This window comes from Hyaena hyaena, unplaced genomic scaffold, assembly GCF_003009895.1.
Source record: "Hyaena hyaena isolate Hyena2069 unplaced genomic scaffold, ASM300989v1 scaffold_15, whole genome shotgun sequence".
Lineage (NCBI taxonomy): Eukaryota > Metazoa > Chordata > Mammalia > Carnivora > Hyaenidae > Hyaena > Hyaena hyaena.
The window spans coordinates 890,540-909,853 of record NW_024080647.1 but is presented as its reverse complement, the minus strand read 5'-3'; the positions used below and the strand labels follow the sequence as shown (position 1 = coordinate 909,853).

At 40.4% G+C, this 19,314-nt stretch overlaps 1 non-coding gene across 1 annotated transcript; it reads right to left on the bottom strand.

The window, feature by feature from the left end:
* Positions 1–18,063: 18,063 nt before the first annotated feature.
* On the bottom strand, positions 18,064–18,170 carry LOC120222525. Its single transcript, XR_005526069.1, has one exon. It is a non-coding gene; the product is annotated as a U6 spliceosomal RNA (small nuclear RNA).
* Positions 18,171–19,314: the final 1,144 nt, after the last annotated feature.

The window sequence follows — 19,314 nt, the reverse complement described above, 5'->3', positions numbered from 1 at the left end:
GTTCTTCAGCCTGAATCACATACGTTGGAACCTGGCCATAGTACTTTTTTACCTACATCTTGGTTCTGCGGCCTGGACCCCAAAAGACAATGATATGGAAAGACTCCAGCTTAATTATGTTCTCTTTTGTCTTTCTATATAAATAGCTTTTAGAAATGTAGATTATTCTTTTGAAATCCATGGTAACAAATGTGAAGACTACTGCATTTTGATTTGAATAGCAAAAGAATGTTGAGGTCCAGGATCTAAAAAGTTAACTATTAATTCTTTTGCTTAACAAAGCACTGGGTGGTTTTATTTTTTAAATTATTGAAATTATTACCTTTTCAATTGGTTGGGCATGGAGAAAAAGCACCGTTTGATGAAAAGTCATTCAATGTGATTTTTTAAATTAATAGTAAAAATTTTAAAACCAGCTTAAAAACGGTTTATTTTGAAAAGGAAAAAAGCCAACATCACCTGCACACTAGTTTGGAAATCACTAGAAATTTTTTGAAGCCGATTCTTAAATATATTTATGAAAGATAATTTGGGGGTAGCAATAAAAGAAAGTTTGATTACCATTCACCAAGACCACTAGAGCTATAAACTCTGATGTCTAGTATTAAAATATGACTAAAAATAGATGCCTTGAAGGCAAATAATGGAACCAGAAGTCCTTAGAACAAGACTGTGACTAAAGGTAAGCTAGGCTGAAAAGACAGAAATGCAATTAATTTAGAACCTACTATTGGTTTTATTACTTTTTTTGCTTAAGTAGACTTCACGCCCAGTGCTGAGCCCAACATGGGGTTTGAACTCACAACCCTGAGATCAAGACCTGAGCTGAGATCAAGAGTCAGATGCTTAACCTACTGAGCCACCCAAGCACCCCCTGTACTCATTTGTTTTAATCTATCTGCAGTTGAAGTTTGCCGCTGAAGAAAAAGGTACGTACTAAAGTCTATTAAGATATGGGAGGTAGAGTACAGATTTTCTAAGAACTTTTAATATATTTAGTATTTGCCAGTAGTCTTTATAATTTTAAAAGTACATAGCAGAGGTGTCCTCTCAGATTATCTACTTTGTGGCATTAATTATTTGTGCCTATAAGTAATTATTTTAAAATATAAACTCTACAATTCTTCTTGAATTAGAAATCAATTTCATGCATTCTGAGAAATTAGTCATTTTTAAATTAATTTCTAGTTGATATAGCAGGTCCTCAGGAGAGTATACCTATACCCTGAATTTTCTCTGGAATTCCTGAATCCCAACAACTTGAATATAAAAATTATGCCTTTATTTACACATGACCAAACAGAGAGAGCCCTGTTAAGTGTTCAAGGACTTTTACCCAGCAGAGGGACACAGGCTTTCCTCTGCTAGATTAGTTCTGTCCCAAGAATTTACCTGAAGTCATTTTATATGCCTTCACTTCTCTCTCTCTCTCTCTCTCTCTCTCTCTCTGAGTAGAGAAAGAGAGAATTCCAAGCAAGCTCTGCCTTGTCAGCCAGGAGCCCGACACAGGGCTTAAACTCACAAACCATGAGATCATGACCTGAGCCGAAACCAAGAGCCAGACTGAGCCACCCAGGTGCCCTTCTACGTATATTTATTCAAAGGGAACTTGAGTTAAGCGTGACAAATATTTTTTACTAGACTAGACTGACTCATTACTAGTCTGTGTTTACTTTCATATGGAGAAGCAATGCTATAGATGAGGTCCAGGAGCAGGCAAATGACAAGCATGTCTATTGCCCTGTGTAGCACTTTTTATAAAGAAACAGTATCTTCGTATGTCCAGGAAAAAAGTTTGGGAGAGTGCGCATCAGAAAATGTTTCCATTTGTTTTTAAACTAAGTTTCTCTATGTGTGACGGGGTTACAGTGTTTTTTGTTTATGTTTTCTAAGTTTTTCAGTTGATAACTTTTGCAATAAGATGAAGTTATCTGTAATGGAAATATAGGGATAGCAGACTTGAGGGACGTTTGTGCTAGTTGGAATTCTTGGCTGCAGACAACAGAAGCATTCCCTGACCAATGCAAGCAGAAAACAATTTCATGCAGGGCTGTCACAGAACCTAGGAAGAAGAAGGCCCAGGGAAAGAGCAGGAAACAGGGGAAGCTGGGCAGCCTGGTGTTGACAAGATGGTGTTCCATGTATAGCCTCAGAGGAACCCCGCACACCTCAGAAGTCATCCCTGAGCTGTGGACCCCGCACCCCTCCATGGCTGCAAATGATCTCTCAGGAGCCTCCATTTTTGTGTCACTCCCTCCAGGTTCAAAGCCCTTGGCAGGAATGTTTGCAGATGTCCCAGCTGTTGGGGAAAACAATTATGTACCCTCTTTAGCTTCTACAGTGGGGTATGTGGCCCTGCCTCCTATCTATTTCAGGATTCTGCCCAAAGAGTGTTCTGATGTGAGGTGACCAAAAGTAAAACTCACGAAAGTGTTCCGGTTGAACAGTACTGTGAGGGTTTCTTAATGACCCAAATCACCCCTGTCATAGCTCTTCTCTGGCTCCCCACCAGAAAGAGACTTGCTATGGTGTGAATGTGTTTCCCCCAAAGTTACGTAATGAAATCCTAATCCCCAAGGTGATGGTATCAGGAGGAGTGGCTTCCTCATAAGAGGTGACTAGGTCACGAGGCTGGACCTTCAGGATTGAGATTAGTGCCCTTATTAAAGAGGCCCATGGAGCCATTCAGAAGAGGGTGATCTGACCTTTAGACTCCAGAACTGTGAAAAAGAAATGTTTTGTTCATAAACTTGGTATCTTTAAAATATTTTTAATGTGTATTTAGTTTTGAGAGAGAGAGAGACAATATGAGTGGGAAAGGGACAGAGATAAGGGGAGACACAGAATCTGAAGCAGGTTCCAGGTTCTGAGCTGTCAGCACAGAGCCCAATGTAGGGTTCAAACCCACACACTGCGAGATCATGACCCGAGCCGAAGTTGGCCACTTCCCTGACTGAGCCATCCAGGCACCCCCCAATTTAGCATTTTGTAATAACAGCCCAATCAGACTCAGACAAGACTGCATCATCTTCCTAGGGTCCACCTAAAGCAGAACTAAAATCTGAAATCCTTGATTTCCTTCATTTCCTCTCAAATGCTTCCCTCTCAAAATCCTAGGCCATAGTAAGTGATGTAATTATGGTTCATGTCAATGAAATACTTATCCAAAACAGGGCTGATGATAACTTTAGGACTTTGAGAAGAAGGATTCAAATAGAGATATTTGATTTTAAGTCACAAGGAATTTGGTCCTAAGGAACACACCAAAGATAGGAATGATCTACGTGTTATAATAGTTTGTGAAGAAAAGCAGTAATCTCTGGATCCAGTGATCTAAGATCTTGAGTAGTGATGCATTACCAACAGTGGGTTTCAGTGCACTCCTCTGAGCTCATGTTCAGTTTCCAGTGCAGAACTAAGCTGAAGTGGATGAGATTTGTTGTAAAAATTTATTGGGAGCAGGCCAGTGGTCACAGGCTAAGTAAGGGATCATAAAAGGATGCAGTCACTTTAAGGACAATTTTGAAGAAAAAAACGCCGATGGTGCGAAAAATGTCAAAACCACACACACACATCCAAGAGGCCATGTTCCTGGGAACAGAGAGGAAGGCTGCAAAGGATCTGCTTCTAGAAAACATATTAATCCTGGGGTACTGCCTCTTTCCTCTTGCCCCCCATCATCTCAGGTCACTTAGCTTAGATTGCTTCTCAGCGAGAAAAAGCAAACGATATCCTTGCAAGGACTCTGAACAATATTCTAGGAATTCAACTGGTTTCCAGTTTGATATTTATAACTATTAAAGCACGGCCTAACTGTTCCATGAATAGTTCCTCAGAAACGGCAATAACTTCTCTCCAGAGATGCAGTGCTAAAGGTTCTGTTCGTTGACACACAACATGATTTTCATGGCCAACTGTTCTATTTATTTAAATGAAACGTTCACTCAGATGATATAATGCAAATTGTGGCAGGCTACTAATTATTCAACAAAATCTATTTCCTCTTCTTCCTGGACACAAAGCTTGACTTCTTTGCTTCCCAGCTGCCCTAGTGATTCGATCAGGCTATGTGACTGAGTTGGAGGCAGCGAAGTGTTCGGAGAGGTGATGTTGGCCATTTTGAGGCCTTCTATCTCCAATACACGCCGACTGAGACGCGGATGACGGAGGGACCTTAGATAGAAGCCATGCGTTGTTCTTGAGAATGGAGGCTTCCTCAGCTTGGGTCTCTACGGAGAGCTGGTCTACCAACCTATCCACGTGCTCATCAGGAGATAAACTTGATCTATTCATTACTGCAAGCCTATGCTAACTAATACACTAAAAGTTGTTTTTCCCATCTTAGTTTTCTATCCATTTATGATTTTGTAGATGAATTGTAAAGTTCAAATGTGTATTATTGTATTTGCAGTATAGTTTTGATTTACAGCTTCTCAGAAGCACCATAAAATGGGCATAAAAGAATTCTATTAAATAACAAGGACTTAATGAAGAAAAGATAATTGTAAGAGAGCCTACATAAATGACACGCAAATATATCTCTTTCTCCCACATATAATGCTTGGTTCATAGTAGGTGTAAAATAAATGTCTGTCATCTCATCAATAAATGAGCCTCCCCCCAGAGCTCCACACTGACATTTCCGTTGCCCGTGAGACAGTTCCAAACAGCTCTCCTCAGGAACATCCACAGAACATTCCCCGAACTGATCTTCCCTGCCAGCCTCCGCCTGCTTTGCCTCCACCCAGATACCATCGTGCTCTTCACGCCTCTGTTTTTGTCAGTGGCCGCCATGGTGCTGTCCTCTGTTGACTCACACAACCAAATGGTTGCCCGTCTTTTGAATTTGATTTCCCAAAAATCTTTGTCCCTTTCAGCCCATTTACTCCACTCTAAGAGTACTCAAACTAATGTGACCTAAAGTTCCTGGGTTTTTTTTTTTTTTTTTTTCACCAAAAGCATTTCAAAAGGACCAACATAGGATTACCAATTTTTACTTTTGCCAGATAAAAAGCTTTTTATGGTTAAAAGATGTATACACACACACACACACATACATACACACATATATAAATACATGGTTATATATTTTCCTTGTCCATTCATCTGTTGATGGACACTTAAGGTGTTTCCACGTCTTGACTAGTGTCATGCTACAATAAACATGGGCACTTATCATTTATTTCTAGACTTTTAAAAATGGCAATGTAGGGAGGACTCAAATTCAGAATATAGGGGAGTCCTTCACATTACCTATTAATTTTATGCAAACTCACCACAGTGTCCAAGCCTTTCTAGCCAAGTAGTTGGAAACTCTTCTGTGGGCCAGCACCTGCCCTGAGGTCCTGATATCCTCTCCTTCTGAGCTGTGGTGACAATGCTCCCATGATCCACGACAGCCTTTGGGCTCCTGGTGGCCTGCACCCCCCCACCCCCCAGCCTGGCAGTTAAACTCCCAACAAGGAGCCCCTATGCTACCTTCCCGCTGTTATTTCTAGTTTCCAGACAAACTGGACCTTCCGCTCTTCCCTTCTTTTCTATCTTGAACTATATGTTTCTCCCAGCTTACATGTTCTTTTATTTTTTTTTTCTGCACCAAAATTCCAGCCAAAATTTAAGACCAAATTTGATGCCACTGCTTTCGTGAAACTTTTTTTTTATGTTTGTTTGTTTGTTTTTTTAAGTTTCTAGGAGAGAGAGAGAGACAGCGCGAGCAGGGAAGGGTCAGAGAGAGAGGGAGTCACAGAGTGAAACAGGCTCCAGGCTCTGAGCTGGCAGTCAGCACAGAGCCCGACACGGGGCTCGAACCCACGAACCGTGAGGTCATGACCTAAGCGAAAGTCGGACGCTTAACCGACTAAGCCACCCAGGCGCCCCTCGTGAAACTTTTTATGATCCAGCCAAACACACAAGAGCTTTCCTCTCCTTGAACTTCCATCACTATAAGGGCAGCAGGGGGCCAGTGCTACTGGGTGCAGTTTATCCACCTCTCCCACAATAAGTCCCTGAAGATAAGAATAATGTGGAACACATTTTTGTTACCCCTGCCTTATTTGAGCATTAAATACTCAATATGTATTCAATGACTAAATAAATGTTTTGAACATACTGGGCACCCTATTTTTAAACAGTCCCTTCAATACATTTAAATAACTTTAATCTTCAGTGTCAGGTAAATAGCAATTGGGTATTGGGGAAATGGATTGCTAAGTATGTTCTTTATTCTTTCCAACATGAGGGAAACAAAAATAAATCCTTGTTTCTATGAGCATAACACAGACACCTTCCTACTATAAAACTTTTATTTTAGGCTTCTGCCCAGGAATTGTCTTGTCTTTTATTTTAGGTTCCCACCCAGGGATTGAATTGTCTTAAAGGCAATTTGTAAGAGAGATGGGAATTACAGAGCTCACTAACTCTAATTTTGTGTCTATGCCAATTTTAAAGAGGATACACAACTTTCCTCCCTTTGGGTTTTGCATTCATCAAAAAGCAAGAAGGAATGAGATGGCAAAGCTCAGTGACCTGAAACCATGAGATTCCTAGAAGAAAACATAAGGGGTGAGCTTGACATTGGTCTTGACAATGATTTTTTGGATGTGACACCTAAAGCAAAGACCACAAAAGCAAAAATAAATAGGTGGGACTACATCAAACTAAAAAGCTTCTGCACAGTAAAGGAAACCATCAGCCAAATGAAAAGGCAACCTACGAAATGGGAGAAAATATTTGTAAACCATATGTCTGAGAAAGGGATAATATCCAAAATATATAAAGAACACATACAACTCAATAACAAGCAATCCAATGCTTAAAAAAAAAAAAAATGGACAGAATGGGGTACCTGGCTCAGTCGGTGGAACAAGCAACTCTTGATCTCAGGGTTGTGGGTTCAAGCCCCACGTTGGGTGTAGAGATTACTGAAAAATAAAATCCTTTAAACAAACAATTGGGAAGAGCATCTGAATAGACATTTTCCAAAGGAGACCTACAAATAGCCAACAGGTACATGAAAAGGTACTCAATATCACTAATCATCAGGGAAATGCAAATCAAAACTACACAGAGATAGCATCTCACACCTATCAGAACATCTAGTATCATCTAGTATCGAAAAGACAAGAGATAACAAGTGTTGGTGAGGATGTGTGAGGAAAGGGAACCCTCGTGCACTGTTGGAAATGTAAATTGGTGCGGCCACTATAGAAAACAGTATGGAGTTTCCTCAAAAAAATTAGAAATAGAGCTACCATATGATCCAACTATTCCACTTCTGGAATATATCTGAAGAAAAGGAAATCATTGTCTTTTTTTTTTTTTTTTATTTCTAGGAGAGAGAGAGACAGCGTGAGCAGGGGAGGGTCAGAGAGAGAGGGAGTCACAGACTGAAACAGGCTCCAGGCTCCGAGCTGGCAGTCAGCACAGAGCCCGACGCAGGGCTCGAACCCACGAACCGTGAGATCATGACCCAAGTGAAAGTCGGACGCTTAACCGACTAAGCCACCCAGGCGCCCCAAGGAAATCATTGTCTTGGAAACATATCTTTACCCTCACGTTCACTGCAGCATTATTTACAGTAGCTAAGACATGGAAATAACCTAACGGTGCATCAGGGGATGAATGGATAAAGAAACATGTGAGATCTATCTGTGTATCTACCTATAACTCAGTCATTAAAAAGTAGGAAATTCTGCAACAACATGCATAGAACTTGAAAGTATGCTAATGTGTTGTAAGTGGCATAAGTCAGACAAAGAAATATTATATGATCTCACTCATATGTAAAGTCTTTAAAAAACCAAAGTCACAGGTACAGAGAATACGATCGCGGTTGTTAGGGGGAGGGAGGCAGGAGGCTAGACACAATGAGTGAAGTTAGTCAAATGGTATAAACTTCCAGTTTATAAGTTCTGGGGACTTATTGTATAGCATGGTGGCTGTATTTACTAGTGTATCCTATATTGAAAAGTTGCTAAGAGTAGATCTTAAAAGTTTTCATCACACACACACAAAATTGTAACCATTTGTTGTGATGGAAGCTGACTAAACTTACTGTCGTGATCATTTTGCAATATGTACATATATCAAATCATGTTACACACCTAAAATGAATACCATGTTATATGTTAATTATATCTCAATACAACTGGAAAAAAAATTAGATTTTTCAGAAAGAGTGAATGAGAAGACAAAGCTCATCTGTTTCACTCTCTAACAACTGAGGGAGATCTGACCATTTGTACTTCCATGTTCTATCTCTGACCAAAGAAATCTAATTTCCGCCTACAATGCTCTATAAAGATGAAAATCAACATGTCGATGGTTTGGTCTTACTCCAGTTATATGAATGGGAAATTTAGCAAAGGTGAAGATGACTATACTTGGTTAAGCTATGCACTGTGTTATGGAAGGTGTGAAAATAAAGCACAGAAACCTATAAAGGACGTTCAATTTGGGATTTGAATTTGACCAAAACGACTTGGTAAGAGGCTTTTTATGTTTAGCCTCACACCAGAGTGAGAGATGAGAAAAAACAGAATGGCTCTTTACATTAATTCCTTTTAAAAAATGAATCTCTTGACTTCCAGCTCTAGTTTTGATTGAGTGCCTGACATTGGACTCACCCTCCAGCTGTAAACAACAGTAAAAGCTAGACAAATTGTAGAAGACAACAATTGCGGGCTTTGAACAGAAACCAAGTCAGGGTTATTACCCCTCAGAAAAGGGAAGCTCATGAGGTCAGCCTTGCCTTCATCCCAGCACAGGCACATGGAGCCCAGGCAGAGAGCAGCAAGGTCTCTGGGTGGAGGAAGCGGAGGTCAGAGCACAAGCCTGTTACCACTGCTGGGGGGGCGGGGGGGAGGGCCAAGGTGCCCGAGAGGAGAGAGCTGCAGACAAGGAATCCTCCACAACTGCTTCAAAACTTCCCCTGAGTACTTGGCCCACTGTTGAGCTGTGTATGAGCAGGGCAAGCCTCCAGGAGGCCTGGCAGGGAGAGTTTCTGGGAGGTGATTGCCAAACAGATTTCAGAGGCTTCACTGTCACGGGAAGACAGGGGAGGTTAGGCCCAGCCTCATGCAGAATGTATAAACATTCACGACTATGGAGGCACGCATGGAGACCCCAGAAAGGTCACCCCCTCCGACTGAGGATCATGAAATACCAACGTCCACAGGACCTTGGAAGTCGTGGATTCCAGTCCACGTGGAGGACTCCGAGGGGTTCAAGGCTTCTGTGGAGGAAGTAACTGCAGATTTGGTAGAAATAGCAAGAAAGAGAACTGGGATTAGAAGTGGAGCCCGAAGATGGGACTGAATAGCCGCAGTCTCATGATAGAACTTAACGGATGCGGAGTTGGCTTCTTACGGGCGAGCAAAGGAGGTTTCTTGAGACGGAATCTACTTCTGGTGAAGATGCTGTGAAGACTGTTGAAATGACAGCAAAGGATCTAGAATATGACATAAAGTTAGTTGATAGAGCAGCGGCAGGGTTTCAGTAGGATAGATTCCAATTTTGAAAGACTGGGGGGGGGGGGGCGGAAATTGCCATGAAACGGTATCGCGTGCTGCGGAGAAATCGTTTGTGAAAGGAGGAGTCAGGCAACGCAGCAGACTTCATTGTTGTCTTACTTTAAGAAATTGCCACAGCCACCCCACCCTTCAGCACGCACTACCCTGATCGGCCAGCAGCCATCAACGTCAAACAAGACCCTCCACCAGCAAAAGGATGATGATTCACTAAAAGCTCAGGAGATGGTTAGCATTTTTTAGCAATAAAGTGTTTTTGACTTAATGCACATTGGTTTTTAGACACAGTGCTACGGCACACTTAATAGACTGTAGTGTACATAAGCATACCTTATCTATGCACTGGGAAACCAAAAAACTCATTTGAATCTTTATTGTTTTATTCACTTTATTGTGATGGTCTGGAACTAAATCCACAGTACCCCTGGTATGCCTGTATACTGCAAACGTGTGAGAAAATTTAGCAAAGACCTAAATATATTGAAATGTATAATGGTCATTGAATTAAAAATTTGATATTATTAAGATGGCAATTTTCTCCAGTCTGAGCTATAGAGTCCACAGAGTCCTTTTTTTAAATTTCATTAAAATGTTTTAATGTTTATTTACTTTTGAGAGAGAGGGAGAGAAAGAGAGAGAGTGAGTGCAAGTGGGGGAGGGGCAGAAAGAGAGGGAGACACAGAATCCGAAGCAGGCTCCAGGCTCTGAGCTGTCAGCACAGAGCCCAATGCGGGACTCGAACTCACTAACCATGAGATCATCCACATGAGCCAGAGTTGTACACTTACCTGACTGAGCCACCCAGGCACCTTAGATTCAACATAGTCCTAATCAAATTCCCAAGTAGCATTTTTTGTAGCTAATCAACCAGCTGATTCTAAAATTTATATGGAAACCCAAAGAACTTGGCAGAAACAATCTTGAAAAAGAAGAACAAAAGTGAAGGACTTACAGTACCTGATTGTAATGTTACAATAATCAAGTACAACCTGGGTATTGTATATTAGTAGACTACAGATCAGTGTAACCATACGGTGAATACAGAAACAAATCCATGTGTATACAATAATTGATTTTTGACAAAAGATCCAAGGTCATTCATTAGAAAATGAAAATCTTTTCAAATAAGAAGTATTGGTACAACTGGGTATCTGCATGGAAAAAATATAGCCTCGGCTTTTGTCTCACAGCATAAACAAACATTAATTTGAGGTAGATCAGAGACCTAAACATAAAATCTAAATTTTAAAGCTTTTAAAAGAAAAACCCAGAAGAATATCTTCATGAGCTTGGAGTAGACAGATATCTTGGGTGGAATACAGAAACACTAGTCATAAAATTAAACCTCATAAGTCAGACCTCACAAAAAGTAAAAATTTCACCATTAACATAATAAAAAGGCAAGCCAGAGTGGTTGAATACATTCTCAATATATACATTTAAAAAGGACCTGAATCCAGAGTACATGAAGAACTCTCTCAAATCAATAAGCAAAGAAAAAGAAAAACCCTTAAGTAGACACTTGACAAAAGATGTGCAAATGGCCAATAAGCACATACAAGGAGCTCCATCCATGTCATTATCATCAGAGATCTGCACTCTAACAACATAAGGACTATGTCATACCCTGTAGAATAACTAAAATTTAAAGGAAAGACAATAGGTACATACCCCTTCCTCTTTCCCTTCACTTCCCAAATGATTTGGTCCTAAAGTCATTATGTGGAACAGAGCAAAGTAGGTGCCACATGATGGAGATTTGGGGGAAGGGGCAGCCACAGTGTATCAGAACTCTAGAAGAAGAGTGTATCAGAACTGTAGCAAGGGGAGGGGAGCAGGCATGTTTAGAGACAGTCCAACATGGCATATTAGAGCATAAGCAAGTTGAGACAGGTGCTCACACAGAGGGAAGCCCAGTATTAGATGTCAGATCCTGAAGAGGAAGAACCAAGAGTCCGTATAAGAGATAGCCCAACATGGGGAGTTAGAGCCTGGGCTGAGTGAGAAGGTATCCATGTGAGGGTGGCCCAGCGTGGAAGTCAGAGCCAAAGTAGACTAAGGAGTTCATCTACTTGGACAGGAGGCCCAGAATAGTCACAGAACCCGAGCAAAGAGAGGAGGGTGTCCTGGTAGAAGAGTAATCTGCAGTGGAGTATCACAGAGTAGGTATAGTGAGGAGGGTGGCCATATTGGGGAAGAGATAACAGTGGACATGGAGATTGGATATATTCAATATTGATCAGTGTATTGATCAAATAAATGAATACAATGATGACATATGTCAGAGAAAAGAGCTACAAATCTGGAAAGTGGGAAAGCGAAAGTGAACTGTATGAGTTGGGTTAAAATTGGAAGTATTGGTGTAAACTCATGGTTTTCCATCAATGTAAAGAGGTATGGAAATAAACATAGATGTAAATGTGTGCGCAGGTGTGTGTGTGTGTGTGTATTCCCTAGTTTTCTACTGAGAGAGGCTTAGGAGCAGTGATATGCTAATTACAATGAGCACACAAAGTGCCTAAATCTTGTTTTCTAAATACCATCCTCCATTAAAAGAAACTAAGACTCCTTGGAGAAATGGCTGATTCCAGAGGTAGGCAGAAAAAGTTCAATGCAATAGTGGATGTTCTTGTACCAGAAAGCAGAGAATTGTTCCAAGAATGATAGGGACATTTCAAAAGGACACAGAAGTCACCTTAGAGGGCCAAATATGGTACAATTTGAATATCCAAATAAACAATGATAGTAAGAGATTATTACCTACTGAAGAACATTGGAAAACACAAGTCCATAATAAATTAATAAATGAACAAACTGAATGTTTGCAAAGCAGTTAAATAGTTACCTAATATCAGAGCACTTTCCTACCAAAATATTAATTACAAGGAGAAAAGAGTAATTTTACATTGGAGGAGCCATGCTGACACCACCTTATTCAAATGATCAAAGTGAATATTATCAGTAAGGGGACAAATTGAAGTCATGTACCCTCTATAATAATCTTGCCAAAGATGTACAACATGGATACAATTATGAAGAAACATCAAACAGCCCCCAAATTTGAGGCCATTTTACAACATAATTGGCTCAGAAACTTTAAAACTTTAGAAAAGGCAACCTGAGAAAAGTTCCAGCTTAATGGAGACTAAAGAAATTTGACAGCTAAATGCAACATATACTTTCCAAACAGGATTCTTTTACTAGAAAGAATGTGATTAGAACCATTGTTAAAGCTTGAATAGTGTCTGAGGATTAGATTGTTGTAGTGCACCAAGATTAACTCCCTAATTTTGATCTTTATACAGGAGAAGGTCCCTGATTGTATAAAATACACACCAAAGAATTAGGGGGAGTTGGAGCGTCAGGTTGGCGAAGGAAAATGTTCTTTGTACTATAATTGCAACTTCTGTGATTGTGCTAAAACTTTAACAAAATATATTAAAATTTCGATCACACACACATACAAGAGTAAATCGAGTTTTGGTGAGGACGTGGAGCAGCTGTTCCGTACTGTGGGTGGATGGTTAAATGGTGCAGCCAATTTGGAAAACTGTATGTCAGTTTCTTATAAAATTAAAGTTACACCTATCCTAAGCCCCAGTAACTCCACTCCTCGAAATGCCATAAAAAGTCCTTTATTAGAATGTTCTTAAGCAGATTTAATTGAAAAAAAAAACAACAACCCATGTGCCCATCAATAGGTGAATGGATAAATAAATTGTGATTTATCCATGCATTGGAAAACTTCAGCAATAAATAGAACTGCTGATACACAGGATAACATGAATGACTCTCAAAAGAATTATGTTGAGGGGCACCTGGGTGGCTCAGTTGGCTAAGCATCTGACTTAGGCTCAAGTCATGATCTCATGGTTCATGAGTTCCAGCTCCACGTTGGGCTCTGTCTCTGCCCACAGCTCAGAGCCTGGAGCTGCTTCAGATTCTGTGTCTCCCTCTTTCTCTGCTCCACTTCCCCACCCCTTGTGCCTCTGTCTGTCTGTCTCTCTCTCTCAAAAATAAACATTAAAAAAAATTATGTTGAGTGAAAGAAGCCAGACATCATCAATTTATACTTATGATTCCATTTATATTTAGGTTAAGAAAACCAAAACCAAAGAGATGGAAATTAGAATAGTCGTTGCTTTGGGGAAATAAAGATTGACTGGAAAGGGACAAGAGAGAACTTTTTGGGGGCAGAAATGTTTTATAGCTTAATTGGCTGATGGTTATATGAGTGAATGTATTTGTCAAAACGGATCAAACTGTGCATTTAAGACCTATGCATATTATTTTTATAATCTATACTTGAATTTAAAAAGCAGAATTTTTTTAAAAATTCACTAAATTATCAGCAGTGGTTACTCTAAGAGTAGGATTCTTTGATTTTCCATATTATGCATTTCTGAGGCGTTTGAACTTCTTCAACATGCATGTGTTAATTATTTAAAAGAGACGCATTTAGAATCCAAAAATATAATTACATAAAGGTAGGATTTGTCTAAAGGGTGCTCAAGCACCTAGTTGTTTCAGGGGAAAGTTAAGTTAGATCTTCTTCTGTAATATACCCTCCCCACCAATTTCAGGTAAGTCAAAGAGGTAATGTATAACATCAAACCATAGTTTTAAATCAAGCCATAAATAACAGAAAATAGAAGTTAGCATTTGTTTCTGAATGGCAAATAAACTAATATTGAAAGCAATGTTAGGACCTCTAAAGGAATTTTGCTACATAAAAATATTAAGACACATGATAAAATTATATGCAAACAAAATTAAATACAACAGGAAGTTGGGGGAATTTATAAAAATATAGTGTTTGACAGATTTATTGGCAAAGCATGTGAATTCTAGAAAGGAAGGAAGACTAGAAGGGATGAAAGAGGGAGGAAAAGAGAAAAAAGGAAGGAAAGAAAGAAAAAGAGGGAAGGGATAAAAGAGAGGAGAGGATAAGGGAAGGTGGGGGAGGGGAAGGGAAGGTGGTGGGGGAGGGGAAGGGAAGGTGGTGGGGGAGGGGAGGGACAGAAGTTAGGAAGGGAGCGAAGGGAAGGATGAACACAATGGCTAATCAACAAGTGAATGAAAACTTGAAATGTTACCTATCAAACTAGCAAACATTATTGTTACAGTCTAGTATTTGATGGCCGACAGAGGAGACAGGCAGGAAAAACAAATTCTTGGTCACTACTTGTAGGAGTGTAAATTGCTACATTTCTGAAACCAATCTAGCGATGTGTATTCCTAATCTTTAATACGCTTATATTCTTCGAACCAGAAATAGCACATTTTGGAACCTTTCTAAAGGAAATAATCATAAGAGTCGCTCTTTTCAGGATTATTCATAATTGCCAAAATAATTTTAAACAATCGCCCAAAAGCCAGCAGTATGGGACTAATTCATTAAATCATAGGATATCTGTTTGATGGATTATTATTCTACCATTAAATAAAGCTTACAATGAGTTTCCAACAACTCTTTTTTTTTTTTTAATGCCCATGATAAATGAAGACTAGCAAGGCTGACTCCAGTTTGCCTCTGAAACAAATTTCCTGTTGGTGCAAAAACACTGTCTCCATACACACCAGATTCCCCCCCACCCTTATATTTTAAATATATTAAACGTTAAATGGTACCTCTGCCCCATCTGTACTATTCAGGGTTTGTTCAGGAAAACACAAGCCACTCCACGTCTTCTGGGTCTACAGGTTTAATACAGCAGTAGGGGTTTACACGGTTGTTGGACGAGCAGGGAGGGAGCAGAGCTGGGGCAGCTGCTGCGAAGGCACAGGTGGGCGCTGGAGGTCTCAGCCTGAAGCGGGGGTCCCCTGAGAGTGGGCCGGAAGGCCTCGGCGACTCGCACCTGCTCAGCATCTGGCTGTCACCAGCTCTGGCGAAGAACGGATTCCCTTTCCCTTCTACCTTCCCAATTTCCCCTGAATTCCTTTCATGCAAACGCCAGCCTCCAGGTGGGGGCATTCTGGGAAATGTAGTTCCTGGCTGCTCTGCATTGCGGAAAAGGGGTGGGAGGGGTGCTGCGCTGAACAGCGTCCCTGGCACCAGGGACCAAGTCTGAGAAGTGTCCTCATACTCACCTGTGCGAGTCTGGCAAGTAGTCAGGAGGCCACAGGTGTTAGGGTTGGACAGAAAAAGAATTTGGATTAGAGGTAACAGAAGTTGTATTACATATTTTCTTGTTAAAATAGCTCATCTTTTCACATCTGAGGCATTTCCAGCTTATTGTATTACAAATTTGCAAAGCAAAACAAAGCACCAAGCCGTATGAGTTAAGCCAATTTATAGATCCTTTTTAGAAAAATTAGAAAGTGACATTAATAAACCTACTCAAAAGACTGTTCAAAACCCTCACACACTGGTAGGAATGTAAAATGATGAAGTCTCTGGGCAGTTACTCATAAAGCTAAGCATATTACTCAAAAAAAATTTTAGGGGTCCCTGGGTGGCTCAGTCGGTTAAGCAGCCAACTTTGGCTCAGGTCATGATCTTGTAGTTTGTGAGTTCAAGCCCCACATAAGGCTCTGTGCTGACAGCTCAGAGACTGGAGCCTGTGTCAGATTCTGTGTATGTCTCTCTCTCTCTCTCTCTCTGCCCCTCCCCTGCTCCTGCTCTGTCCCTCTCTTTCTCTCAAAAATGAATAAATGTTAAAAAAATTTTTTTAAATTTTTTTAATCTTTTATTTTTTTAATTAATTTTTTTAAATGTTTTATTTATTTCTGAGAGAGAGAGACACACACAGCATAAGCAGGAGAGGGTCAGAGAGAGAGGGAGATACAGAATCTGAAACAGGCTCCAGGCTCTGAGCTAGCCGTCAGCACAGAGCCCGACACGGGGCTTGAACCCACAAACTGTGAGATCCTGACCTGAGCCGAAGTCGGACGCTTAACCGACTGAGCCACCCAGGTGCCCCTAATCTTTAAAAATAATAAATAAAGGGGCAACGGGCTTGCTCAATGGGTAGAGCACGTGACTCTTGATCTCAGGGTTGTAGGTTCAAGCCCCACATTGAGTGCAGAGAGTACTTAACAATAAAAAAATCATTTTTCCAAAGAAGTTAGGCATAGTATGACCATATAACCCAGCAATTCCACTCCTAGGAATACAGTCAAGAAAAATGTAAATGTATGCTCACACAAAAACTTACACACTAATGTGAGCAGCATTATTCTCACAAGCCAAAAATGGAAACAATCCAAATGTCCACCAACTAGCGAATACACAAGCCAAATATCCACCAACTTACTAATGTAATGAGTATAATAATGCATAAACAAATGTGGTATATCCATACAATGGAACATTATTTGGCCCTGAAAAGAAATGAAATATTGATACATCTGACGACATGGATGGACTTGGAAGATATTATGCTACGTGACAGACACCAAGGCCATAGGCTTTATTATATCGTTTATATAAAATGTCCAGAACAGGGAAATGTATAGAGATAGAAAGTAGATTCAGTGCTGAGGAGAAATGGGGACTAGAGAGTGATTGCTGGCAGTCATTGCTAGTAATTGCTAATACCAGGCTAATTCCACTTTGGGGAGTGATAAGAATGTTCTAAAGCTAGAGGTGGCACGAGCTGTATGACTCCGTGACCACACTAAAAGCCATTGAGTTTTAAAAATGTGTGGCAAAACATACATAACATAAAATGCATCATTTCAATTGTTCAGCAACCCTCACCACCATCGGTTTCCACAACTCTTCTCATTTTGCAAAACTGAAACTCCACATTCCATTAAACAGTAACTCTCCGTTCTCTCCTCTCCCAGTCCTGAGCTTGACTTCTCTAGGCTCAGTGTAAATGGACTCCTACTCTGTCTTCTTGTGACGGGTTTATTTCACTGACCATAATGCCCTCAAGTTTCATCCATCCTAGAGCATGCGTCAGAATATGCTTCCTTTTCAAGGCAAGATAATATTATGTATATCCATTCATCTGTTGACAAGCACTTAAGTTTCTTCCATGTTTTGGCTAATGTGACTATTGCTACAATGAACATGGTTAAACCTCCCCCCCACCCCCGAGACTCTGCTTTCAATACTTAGGAGTATATACCTAAGACTGGAATTTCTGGGTCATAGGGACGTTCTTTTTTTAATCTTTTGAGGAATTGCCATACTGTTTTCCACAGTGGCTGCACCATTTCACATTCCCACCAGCAACACACAAGTGTTCTAGTTTTTCCACAAACTCCCCTACCTTTGTTATTTTCTGTTTAAAATGTTTTCTTATGAAGCCGTCTTCTTTTTTAAAATTTGTTTAAGGTTTATTCACTTTTCAGAGACAGAGATAGAGCATGAGTGGGGAAGGGGCAGAGAGAGAGAGGGAGACACAGAATCCGAAGCAGGCTCCAGGCTCTAAGCTGTCAGCACAGAGCCCGACGCGGGGCTCGAACTCACAAACTGCAAGATCATGATCTGAGCCAAAGTTGGATGCTTAACCAACTGAGCCACCCAGGTGCCCCTCTTATGATAGCCATCTTAATGTATGTGAAATGATATCTCATTGTGGATTTTTTTTTTCTACAGTTCACAAATGTGCATGTCATCTTTGTGCAAGGGCCATACTAATCTTCTCTGTATTGTTCCAGTTTTAGTATGTGTGCTGCGAAAGTGAGCACCTATTGTGATTTCAATTTGTATTTTGAATTATTCACTTTTTAAGGGGTAATTTTACGGTATGTGAATTATATCTCAATTTAAAAAAAAACATTCATTGAGAGGCCTCGTGCACTGAGCATACGTAACGTCCAGATCTCGGCTTCTAACTATGTTTCTTCACTAAAAGAAACTCGATCTGTGGTGGAGAAAAGACAAGGTGAGCCTGGGGTATTGAGCAAGGAAGTGCTTAAACAGGGATGGGGCCTGTCTAAAGCACACTGGCCAAATTTGGGACGACTTGAGCATCAAAATGAGTAATGACTATACTTGAATTTAAAATATGGCATAAACAACAATCCATGAATTCATGGTAATAAAAAGGAAAGAGAGATTCTTTATAGAAGAGTCCCAGCTAAAAGATGTAAAAGGAATTAGAGAATTTAGAAATCACCATTTTGCAACTCCTAACGAAATAATTGGTTCAAGCAAGGGTTTGGTAATAGGTGCTACAACCATTAAGTGAGCAATTATTAGGAAATGGAACATTCACATGGTATCACCTCCCAGATTATTTTTAATGGCAAATCGAAACATACACCTTTGCAGTGGAGAAATCTGGCAATTACTATTTTAAACGCGTGATCAATTTAAACATCGTGAATGGTAGAAAAACTAACATATGTGTTTCCGAATATGATGCAGTAGTAAGTATACAACATCAACTATTATTCTTACTAAAATGTGTGGCCTGAACGTAATCAGGCTTCTCTAGACCTGATCTTCGTTTTCCAGGAATTCAGGGAATAGTGGGACTATTCCCTAAGACAGTTGACCTAAAATCTTCAAAAAGCCAAGGCCATAAAAAAGTGGGCTGGGGGGGGGGGAAGCAACAGCAGCAAGGCAACTGCTGTAGATGAAAAGTCACTAAAGAGGCGCACCTGGGGGGCTCAGCTGGGTGAGCAACCTACTCTTGGTTTTGGCTCAGGTCATGATCTCATGGCTCGTGGTTCAAGCCCCGCATTGGGATCCATGCTGTCAGTGCAGAGCCTGCTGGGGATTCCCTCTCTTTCTTTGTGTTCCTCTTTGACTCACGCTGCCCTTTTTGCTCTCAAAATAAATAAATACACTTTACAAAAATCCAAAACAAACAAAAAACCAAGGGGC